The 11879-nt window shown below is 38.6% G+C and overlaps 1 non-coding gene across 1 annotated transcript; it reads left to right on the plus strand.

Moving 5' to 3' along the window:
• The first annotated feature begins 518 nt into the window (after nt 1-518).
• On the plus strand, nt 519-721 carry LOC132214065 (small nucleolar RNA SNORA74). The gene has a single exon (XR_009448163.1). It is a non-coding gene; the product is annotated as a small nucleolar RNA SNORA74 (small nucleolar RNA).
• Nucleotides 722-11879: the final 11158 nt, after the last annotated feature.

Genomic DNA, 11879 nt, shown 5'->3' on the forward strand with positions numbered 1-11879 from the left:
GGATGGCAGCTGGGGGTGGCGTGTTTGGAGTGGTGATAGGGTTGGCGGGTGAAGGGTGGGGGGAGGAAGAAGAGGGCATAGGGGCGATTAATGGTGATGGAAGGAGACTTGATTGAAGGCAGTGAGCACACAATGCGATATACAAATGATGCATTATAGAATGGCACAGCTGACCTATGCAATTTTATTAATGAATGTCACCCAAATAAGTTTGATTAAAATAAATAAAAAGTGGGTCTATTGAGGGTGATTAGGTTATGAGAGTGGAGCCCTCATGAATTTCATTATTACCCTTTTAGAAGATCCCCCATGCTATACTTATCAGGAGATCACTCTATATGTTATATTAATGTCAAACCACTATTATATACACTTGAAACTAATATTGAATGTCATCTCTAATTGAAAAAAAATAAATTAGTAAAATAATTTTTAATAAAAATAAAAATGCAAATCAGAGTGATCTTTAAAAAATGTAAATCAGATCAATACAGTCGGTGCCTAAAAGCCTTAAGTGCTCCAGCAGGGGTCAGCTCTCCAGACAGCATCATGCCTGTGAGGGAATTACACTGCTGGGAGAGGAATGCCCTGTCTTCTTTCTCCAGTTGCCCCCTTCACTGTTCTGGTGACATGTGGCACTGGTGCAGGGCAGAACTGTGCTTCCATGAGAGTGAGCTAAGCATCACTTTGGTTGCTTTGTTCTAGTGAAGGTGCAGACACAGAAAAAACATTTTAAAAAATCTTAATGGTTCTAATAGCATTTCAACCCACCCAAGGGCCATTTATCTGCCCTTTCCTGCACCCAGCCAACCTGGCTCACCCAGCTTGAGGAAAGAAGGCAGGAATGGTGCTGCCCATGCAGCCAGTGAACATGCATCTGGCCAGACATCTGAAGAGAACTGCAGTTACCTTAGAATGGAAATGGAGGGACGCATCTGTGAGGATCAGGTACACACCAGAAGACTAAACTTTTTGTGACACAGTGATGGGATCAGAGCTGCAGGACATCACCACCATCTCACTCACCCACTGCATCCCAGGGGACCATGAACCACCCACAGCAAGAAGCAGCTCCATGCCTCGGACCACCCACTGACCCTCTGCAAAGCACTTGAGCTCACATGGCTGATCTCAGAAATCTTATGAATCCCAGAAATCTTAAACCCTACGAAGTAGCCTGTTTTGACATTTTAGTTCTACTCCTACAAAGAAAGCCAGGCCTGGGTCTTTTGTAGTCTTCTCAGAGGTGTGTGAGACCCAGTAGGTGGAAGCTAGACCTGGTATACCTTGGAACATTTGCTGAGTGCCCTCAAACCCAGCACAGACAACAAGTTTGAACCTGCATCAATCTGGTGAACACCGCTCACTCTACCTGAGAACTCACTGAGAAGTTACCTCATGCTACTTGAATACCTCCAGAGACTCTTTCAGTGACTGAGCTTAACCGGCACATGACAGATGCAGGCAGGCAGAGGCAGATATCAGGGGTGTTTTGGGACTTTTGATGAACTTCTTCCAGTCCCACTGCAGGTAAAAGTCAGCCTTGGTGCACTGCTTGGACTTCCTGAACTCACTCTGACCCAGCAGAGGCAGCCACAAACTGGGAATTGCTTTGCAGCTCCAAAGAGAATGCCCAGGGCCAGTCACAGAAAGCATCTGAAATTGGCCGGCACCAGAATCCCTCCCAGGACAAACACACAGTGGCCAACTTTAGATGACATCAGAGCATGATCCAATTAGCTTAATATGCAGCATGTGCAAAGAGAGAGCTTGGCAGGCACCAGAACAGGATGAGAACACTTCAGCTCCATGTGGTCAGCACCTGAACAGCAGCTCATACAATGTGAGGTCAGGGTTGATCCTCACAGTCAGTCAGCCTGAAGGTCAACCATGAATAGGCCAATAGCATTGTGGACTCAACGACAACAGGAGGACCCACATAACACACACAAGGGAGATTCTGATAACACCCAGCTCTGGAAAAAAGAAGACAGTGCCACTAGGTCTCACAGGACACCTACTACATAAGCCCACACTGCCAAGATTGGGCGTCTAATAGTGCAATACATAGAAACAAACACACAGAGACAGCCAAAATGGGTAGACAAAGAAACATGCCCCAAATTAAAGCACAGAAGACACCTTAAAAAAAAAAAAAAGCTAAATGAAGTAGAGGCAAGCAACAACAGACACAGCATTAAAGAAGAAAATGGTTATAAGGGTTCTAAAGGAACTTAAGAATGGATGAAACCAGTGTGAACTTCAATAAAGAGATGGTAAGCATGAAAATGAACATATAAGCCATAAAAAAACAAGTTAGAAGTAAAGGATACAATGTCTGAAATGAAGAATACACTAAAAGAAATAGGCAATTGGATGAAGCAGAAGATCAGATCAGTGATTTTGCAGACAGGGGAGCAGAAGACAATGAGAGCAGCAAAAAGAAAAAAAAAAATAAATGAGGACTGTTTAAGGGATCTTTGGGACAACATGAATCCTAAGAACATGAATTGCATCAAAGAAGTACAAGAAAGAGAAAATAAAGAGCAGCAGATGGAGACCCTATGGAAATAAATAATGACAGAAACTTCCCTAACCTGGTGAAGGAAAAAGACAAGTCCAAGAAGCACAGAGAGTCCCAAACAAGATGAACTCAAAAAGGCTCACACCAAAACACACCATAATTAAAATGGCAAAGATTAAAACAAAGAGAAAATCTTAAAAGCAGAAAGAGAAAGGTACTTAGTTACGTACAAGGGAGCTCCCATAAGAGTGTCAACTAATTTCTCAACAGAAATATTGCCGGCCAGAGGGAATTGGCACAAAATATTCAAAGTTATGGAAAGCATGGAACTGCAATTAAAACTACTCTGCCTAGCAAGGCTATCATTGAAAACTGACAGGGAAATAAAGAGCTTCCCAGATAACCAATAGCTAATGAAGCTCATTATCACCAAACCAGCATTTCAAGAATTGTTAAAGCATCAAGAAGAAGGGAAAAAAATAGGAACAGAGTTAAAAGAATAGAATGGCAAAATATACTTACCTATCAATAATCACTTTAAATGTAAACGGCTCCCATGTTCCAATTAAAAAACATGGTAACTGAATGGGTAAGAAAACAAGACCTACCTCAGAATGGAATATACAAACTAAAAGTAAAGGGGAGGAAAAATATATTTCATGCAAATGAGAATGAAAAAAAAATACTGGGGTAGCAATACTTATATGTGACAAAACAGACTTAAAACAAAGACTGTCTTAAGAGACAAAGAAGGACCCTACATAATGATAAAGGGAGCAATCCAAGAAGATGATATACCCCTTTAAACATTTATGTCCCCATCATAGGAGCACCTAAATATATAAAGAAAGTCTTGATGGATGTAAAGGGAGAGATTGACAGCAATACGGGCATTGTAGGGGATCATAATACCCCACTGACATCAATGGATATGTACATGCCAGACAGAAAATCTAAAAGGAAATAGCAACCTGAAATGACATACTAGATCAGGTAGATTTAATTGGTATCTGCAGAGCATTTCACTGCAAAGCAGCAGAATATACATTATTTTCAAATGCACATGGAATATTTTCTAGGATAGACCACATGTTAGAACACAAAACATGTCTCAATAAATTTAAGAAGATTGAAATTATATCATAAATGTTCGCTAACCATAATGACATAAAACTAGAAATCAATCAGAAGAAAAAAAACTTGTATACAAGTGATATATTATAGAATTGTACACACCTAAAACTTGTCATCCCAATAAATTCGACAAAGAAGAAAAAAACAATGAGAAGCAAAACAGACAAACAAACAATTCTGGAGATGGATAGTGGTGATCGTTCCACAACATCAATGTATTTAATACAGCTGAATTGTATATTTAAATGTGGTTAAAATTGTATATCTTACATTCTATGCATTTTGCCATAATAAAAGTTATTATTTATAAGATAAAAAAAGAAGAAAATGTAAAGTACACAAAGACATAAAGACTAAATAACATGTAACTGATGAATGATGAATGGATTAAAAATCAGATCAAAAAAGAAATCAAAAGATAACTTGAAACAAATGAAAATGGGAACCAAACGATCCAAAATCTATTGGACACAGCAAAAGTAGTTCTAAGGAGGAAATTTCAAAACATTACAGGCCTACCTCAAAAACAAGAAAAATCTCAGATAAATAATCTAACTTTACACTTAGAGGAACTAGAAAAGAGAAAAACAAACAGCTCAAAATGAGAACAAAGGAAATAATTAAGAGGAGAGCAGAAATAAAAAAGAGTCTAAAAAAATACAAAAGATCAATGAAGCTAGAGTTGTTCACAGTGGTTAGTGCATCCACACACCAAATGGTTATGGGTTCAGTTCCTGGCTAAGGGCACGTACCTGGCTTGCAGGTTCAATCCCTGACCCTAGTTGGGCATGTGCAAGCAGGAACCAAATGAAGAGTCTCTCTCACAGGAGGGAGGAAACCAATTAATATATCTCTCTCTCTCTGTTCATCTCTTCTCCACTTCTTCCTCCTTTCTCTCCTCCCTTCCATTCACTCTAAAAAATTCAAATGGAAAACGATATCCTCTGGTGATGATTAACAGCAATGAAAAAAAAATCAAAAAACAAAAATACATGATTGACAAACCTTTATCCAGACTCATCAAAAAAAAAAAAAGTGAGTAACCCTGTTAATAAAATCAGAAATCAAAGAGGAAAAATAACAACTGACTCGACAGAAATACAATGATTGTAAGAAAACATTACAAACAACTATATGCCAACACATTGGACAATCTGAACAAAATGGATGAATTCCTAGAAATATACAATCTTTCAAAACTCAATCAGGAAGAAGAAGATCTGAATAGACCTATTACAACTCATGAAACCGAAGCAGTAATACAAAAACTCCCAACAAACAAAAGTGCTGGACCAGAAGGAATTACAGGTGAATTTTACCAAACTTTCTCAAATTATTCCAAGAAATTCATTACTAGAGAAGACTCTCAAACTCATGTATAAGGTCCGCATTATTGTCATTCCAAAACAGAATAAAGACATTAAAAACAAAGTTCAAAAAAAAAAGTTCATGCCAATATCTTGATGAACATAGATGCTAAAATCATCAAAAATATTAGCAAACTGAATCCAGCAGTACGTTAAAAAACCCATACACTATGACAAAGTGGGCTTTATTCCAGAGATGCAAGATTGGTACAATATCCGCAGATCAATAAACATGACGCACCATATACACAAATGAAGGATAAAAACCATCTGAACCTGTCAACAGGTGCAGAAAAAGCGTTTGATAAATCCAGCACCCATTTATGATAAAAGTTCTCAGCAGAGTAGGAATAGAGCGAACATACCTCAACATAACAAAAGCCAAATATAACAAACCCACAGCCAGCATCATTCTCGACCAGAAAAAATAAAATCATTTCTCTTCTGATCAGAAACAATATAGGGATGTCTGTTTTCACCACTCTTATTCAACATAGTACTGGAAGTCCTAGCCACAGCAATCAGACAAGAAGAAGAAATAAAAAACAACCCACACAGAAAGGAGGAAGAAAAACTCATTATTTGTGGATGACATTTTACTGTATATAAAGAACCCTAAAGATTCCACCAAAAAACTACTAGAATTGATCAATGAATTCAGTAAAGTAGGAGGATGCAAAGTAAATGTTGAGAAAGCAGTTGCAGTTCTATACACCAATAATAAACGATTTGTTTCAAGGGAAACTCCGAGGGCAATCCCAGTTAAAATTACTTCAAAAACAAAACAAAACAAAACAAACACCTAAGGCCCTGAGTGTGTGTCTCAATTGACTGGAGCATCGTCCTGTATGCCTAATGGTCACAGGATCAGTTCCTGGTCAGGGTACATACCTAGGCTGTGGGTTCCATCCCTTGTCAGGGTGTTTGGAAGGCAACCGATTGACACCTCTCTCTCTCTCTCTCTCTCTCTCTCTCTCTCTCTCTCTCTCAAATAAATAAAAGGATATTCTCAAGTGAGGATTTAAAAAAAGAAGAAGAGAGACATTGTCTCTCCTATAAAAATGAAATAAAGCGAAACACCTAGGAATAACTGTAAGCCAGGACTCAAAAACCTATATTCAAAAAAAAAAAAAAAGATCTGTACTCAGAAAATTATAAGACCCTGAATAAATAAATTGATGAAGATACAAATAAGCTGATGCACATAATGAGTTCATGGATAGAAAGAATTAACATCATTAAAATGTTCATCCTACCTAAAGGAATCTACAGTCTCAATCCAATCCCTACCAAGATTCCAATGGCATATTTCACAGAACTATAACAAATATTCCAAAAATTGATATGGAACCACAAAAGATCCTGAATAGCCACAGCAATCTGGAAAAAGAAGAACAGACTTGGAGGAATCACGCTACATGATATCAAATTAACTACAGGCCATACTAATCAAAACAGCCTGGTACTGGGATAACAATAGACATATAGACCAATGGAAAAGAATAGGAAGCCCCAAATAAACCAATGTCTTTTTGGTTAATATTTGACAAAGGACACAAGCACATACAATGGAGTAAACATAGTCTATTCAATAAATGATGGGGAAATTTGACAGATCTATGCAAAAAAAAAAAAGGAAAGAAAAGAAAAGAGAAGAAAAGAAAGAAATTAGACCACCTTCTAACACCACACAAAATAATACACTAAAAATGGATTAAATACTTAAATGTAAGATTTAAAACCATAAAAATCTTTGAAGAAAACATAAGCAGTAAGATCTTGAACGTTTCTTATAGCAATATATATTTTTTCTGATATATATCCTCGGGCAAAGGAAACAACAAAAAATAATAAACAAATGGGACTACATCAAACTAATTTTTTTTTACACAGCAAAGGAAACCATCAACAAAATGAAAAGACAACCCACTGAATGAGAAAACATGTTCACTAATGATATATCTGATAAAGGGTTAATATCTAAAATTTCTAAAGAACTTACAAAACTCACACAAAACAAACAATCTAATTTAAAAATGAGCAAAGGACGTGAGTTGACACTTCTCCAAGAGGGACACATAGGTGACCCACAGACATATAAAGAGATGCTCAGCATCGCTAATCATTACAGAAATGGAAAGGAAAACTGCAATGAGGTATCACCTTGTACCTGTCAGAATGGCAATCATCAATAAATCAACCAGTGCTGGTGGGAAGTGGAGAAGAGGGAACCCTTGTGCACTGTTGGTGGGAATGCAGATTGGTGTAGCCACTGTGGAAAGCAGGATGGAACTGCCTTATGACCCTTCAGTTTCACTTCTGAGAATATATCTGAAGAAACCTGAAACACTGATTCAATAGGATATATGCCCATCAGTAGAGGGGTGGCTGAAAAAGCTGTGGTACATGAACACAATGGAATACTACTGAGCCGTAAAAAGGAAGGAAATGAAGGAAATCTTACTCTTTGCAACAGCATGGATGGACCTGGTGAGTATTATGCTATGTGAAGTGAAATTAGTCAGTTAGAGAAACACAAGTAACTTATGATTTCACTTATATGTGGAATCTAATGCACAAAAATAAAATAACAAAAAAATAGAAACAGACTCATAGATACAGACAACAGACTGACAGCTGTCAGAGAAGGGGGCTGGGAACTGGGTGAAAAGTAAAGGGATTATGCTAAGAAAAAAAAATCTCAGAGAGCCCTAACCGGTTTGGCTCAGAGGATAGAGCATCGGCCTGGGGACTGAAGAGTCCCATGTTTGATTTTGGTCAAGGGCATGTACCTTGGTTGCGGGCACATCCCAAGTCGGGGTGTGCAGGAGGCAGCTGATCGATGTTTCTCTCTCATCAATGTTTCTAACTCTCTTTCCCTCTCCCTTCCTCTCTGAAAAAAATCAATAAAATATATTAATAAAAAAATCTCATAGACACAGACAGCAGTATGGAGATTACCACAGGGAAAGGTGTTGGTAGAAGAGGGTATAGAAAAGATAATGGTGATGGAAGGAGACATGACTTGGGGTGGTGAACACAGTACAATATACAGATGATGTATTATAGAATTGTGTACCTGGAAGCTATATAATTTTATTAACCAATCTCACCCCAATAAATTCAATTTTTAAAAAAAGGAAGGACATTGTGATACATGCTGCAACCTGAAGACATGATGCTCAGTGAAACAAGCCAGTCACAGAAAGACAAATACTGTGTGATCCCACTCACATGAGGCCTCTGGAGCTGTCAGTCATAGAGACAGAGGTAAGATGGGGGGCACCAGGGGTGGGGGAGGAGGATGGGGCATTATTTAATGGGGACAGAGTTTCAGTTGGAGAAGATGAGAGCAGTGATGGAGATGATGGTGGTGACAACCACACAACACTGTGAGCTCAACAGCACTGAATTGTGCATCAAAAATAGTTAAAATGGTAAATTTTATTGTGTATATTTTACTGTGATAAAAATATTCAAAAAATAAACAGCAACAACAACAAAAAAAAACAGGCCAGGTCTTACACACAGAACCGTGGTGGGACGTGCTCAGGCTACCTGATCTCTTGCTCCCACGAGGCCGCTGGGCACACAGTGATGAGAAGAACTTGGGGTCCGAGGTCCCTTGAGCAACCTTGGACAAGCCTCGCTCCCTCCTGTTTACCTTACAGGCCTCTTAGGGAAGGAAAGGATGCCTTGTTGGGGGAGTCGCCACTGTGTGCGCAGGCGCAGAAAGGTGTCCCCACAGGCAAAGTGCTGCTTTCTCACACCTTTGAGGACAGCTGAGCAGCCCTGCCTGATGCACAGCCACCCGCAGCTGATGGATGGAACCCGCATGGCGACCCCGTCCACCAGCAGTGCCACAGAGACCTGCGCAGGGGCCCGCTGAGAAGTGCCAGACAGGACTCAAATGGTGACCCGTTTTTAATGTTCACATTAATAAATGTTTTAATCTGGAAAACATTGATTCCATGTAGTAATTGTGCTACTATTACTTTCCAAAGTAATAACTCCTAGGACTGTGCTGGTGATGCTATTACTTGGGGACACACATTAGAATCAGATGGGATCGTTGTTCAAGGCTGTCAGTGTGTTTTTGTTAAACATGTGTTAAATTTGTTTGTTTTAAATATGATTTTCAATTGATTTTAGAGAGAGATGAAGGGAGAGGGAGAGAGAGAAACATTACCAGGGTTTCCATGAAACCCCTCAGGTATGACGATTTACCAGAATGATGCACAGAACTCTATTCCCGCAACACGACTGTTCCACTATACACCCCCTTTAAAAACTTTTATTCCTATTCTACCCAAAGTATTTCTCTTCTTTTAATGATACCCTCCTGAACCTTAGGCAAAATTTCCTCATTCAGTGCTACTCTTGAACCTAGTTTGCAGGTCTTCTATTAGGCATTTTATTGTAATTGTAGGTTAGTTGCATGTGCCCCTTAATCGATCATTGCCTTCCTAAAATCAAGGCTTATAATATTTTTGCTCTTTATCCTCTGCAGTGTGTCTTTCATGCACAGGACATATACACTGTGCTTTTCATACACAGAATACATGTACTCCCACATATGTATGTGCATGCATGCATGTGTGTATGCATGTATCTATCTGAATATGTTTGTATGTATATACGTGCGTGTATAATGCAGGTAATTTTTTTGTCATGAGCAAAGGTGCATCCCCTAAAGGAGTCACTCACACATTTGTATGTTCCCACAATGCCAGATTTATTAGGATTAAGAGGATTATTAGATTTAAGAGGATTCTCCACACAGAGGCCTACTCTCCATGGAAAAAGTCTTTACCAGCACATCACCCCATCTAAAAGGAAGGGCATGTATCCATTACCCTCTAGTCTTCCTGTCTCACCTAAGGAGTGGGGAGCCATGAAACACACAGGAAGGTCACAGCCCAGGAATATAGGCTCACTAAAACATTGAGATTTAAGCATAAGATTACATAATGTTTCTCCTCTCCCACACCTTAGCACCACACTAATGGCTCCAGGATAGTAACGTGGATTACTGCCAAACAAGGTACAAGATGCAGGCTCCATCTAAGAGAGAGCTCTTAGGGCAGCTAGAAGTCAAGAGGACAGACAAAAACAAGGGCACTGAAGAAATGTGAACTCTCTGGCACCCACCTACACCAAACATGAAACACAGCCCAACTTTTAGACATATTAACAAAATCTCACACAACAGATCTATTTATCTCGGCTCCTATTATGCAATTAAATATGTCTGGCTTTCAACAAAAAATAATAAAGCCTACTGAAATGCAAGAAAAATCACAACCTGAAGAAATAGAGCAGCATAAAACCAGAATAAGATGACATAGATTTTTAAATCACAACACAGTAAACTTAAAATATCTATAACTAAAGAAGGATTCTGAGAAAGAGTAGACAATATGAAAGAATGGCCTGGCTGGCATGGCTCAGTGTTTGAGCATTGACCTATGAACCAGGAGGTCATGATTAGATTCCTGATCAGGGCACATGCCTGTTGTGGGCTCAACCTCCAGTGTGGGGCATTCAGGAAGGAGCCAATCAATGATTCTTTCTCATCATTGATGTTTCTATCTCTCTCTCCCGCTCCCTTACTCTCTGAAATCAATAAAAATATATATTTTTTAAAAGTGATGGGCAATTTAAACAGAGATATAGGGACTCTGAGAAAGAAGCAAGAGAAAATGATAGAAAAAAACAACAACACTGTAAAAGAAATGAAGAATGCTTTGATGGGCCCTTGGGTAGACTGGATATGGCCAAGAAAAAATAAAATCTGTGAAATTAGCATAGGTCACTAAAAACCTTCAAAAATAGTAGAAAAAAATGTAAAAGAACGGATCATTCAAGAACTGTGAACAATTTTAAAAGGTATAATACATTTTGGAATACCAGAAGAAGAAGAAATAAATAACAGAGCAGAAGAAATATTTGAATTAATAATCACAAACAATTTTTGTAATGACAGACACCAAACCACAGATCCAGAGGCTCAGAGAACATCAGACAAGATAAATACCAAAAAGTCTATACCAAGACATATTTCAAAGTGAAAAAAGAAAAATTAAAGGCAAAGAGAAAACCTTAAAAAGAGTCAGAGGTGGGTGAAACACCACAACAATACAGGAATAAGGATAAAAATTTCATTTGATTTATCAGAAACTATGCAAGCAAGAAGAGAATTGAATAAAAAAGTTAAAGTGCTGAAAGAATAAAACCATTCTTCTAAAATTCTATATCCAGTGAAATTATCCTTGAAGAATGAAGGAGAAATAAAAACTTTCTCAAACAAAAAGTGAGAAAAATCACCATAAGAAAGTAGATCTTGAAAGTTGTGTTAAAATAATTTTTTCAGGGGGAAGGAAAATTATATAGATCAGAAACTCAGACCTACATAAAGAAAGGAAGGATGTCAGAGAAGGAATAGATGAAGGTAAAGTTTTTTTGTTTGTTTGTTTTCATCAATCCACACCCAAGGATATATTTTTCTATTGAGTTTTTTAGGGAAAGGGGGAGAGAGAGAGGAGAGAGAGAGAGAGAGAGAGAGAAACATCAATGTGAGAGAGATACATCAATTATTTGCCTCCAGAACACACCCTGGTGGGGCCAGAGTTTGAGGCTATAACTGAGGTATGTGCCCTTGACCAGAATGAAATCGTGACCCTTGAGTCCGCAGGCAGATGCACTAACCAAACTAACTAGGGCAATAAAGTCACTTTTTAATTTTTTTCTTATTCTTACCTAGAGGCCTGGTGCACAAAAATTTGTGCACTCGGGGAGGAGGGGGGGTCCCTCAGCCCGGCCTGTGCCCTCTTGAAGTCTGGGACCCCTTGGGA

Source organism: Myotis daubentonii, chromosome 12, assembly GCF_963259705.1.
Source record: "Myotis daubentonii chromosome 12, mMyoDau2.1, whole genome shotgun sequence".
In the NCBI taxonomy this organism is placed as follows: Eukaryota; Metazoa; Chordata; class Mammalia; order Chiroptera; family Vespertilionidae; genus Myotis; species Myotis daubentonii.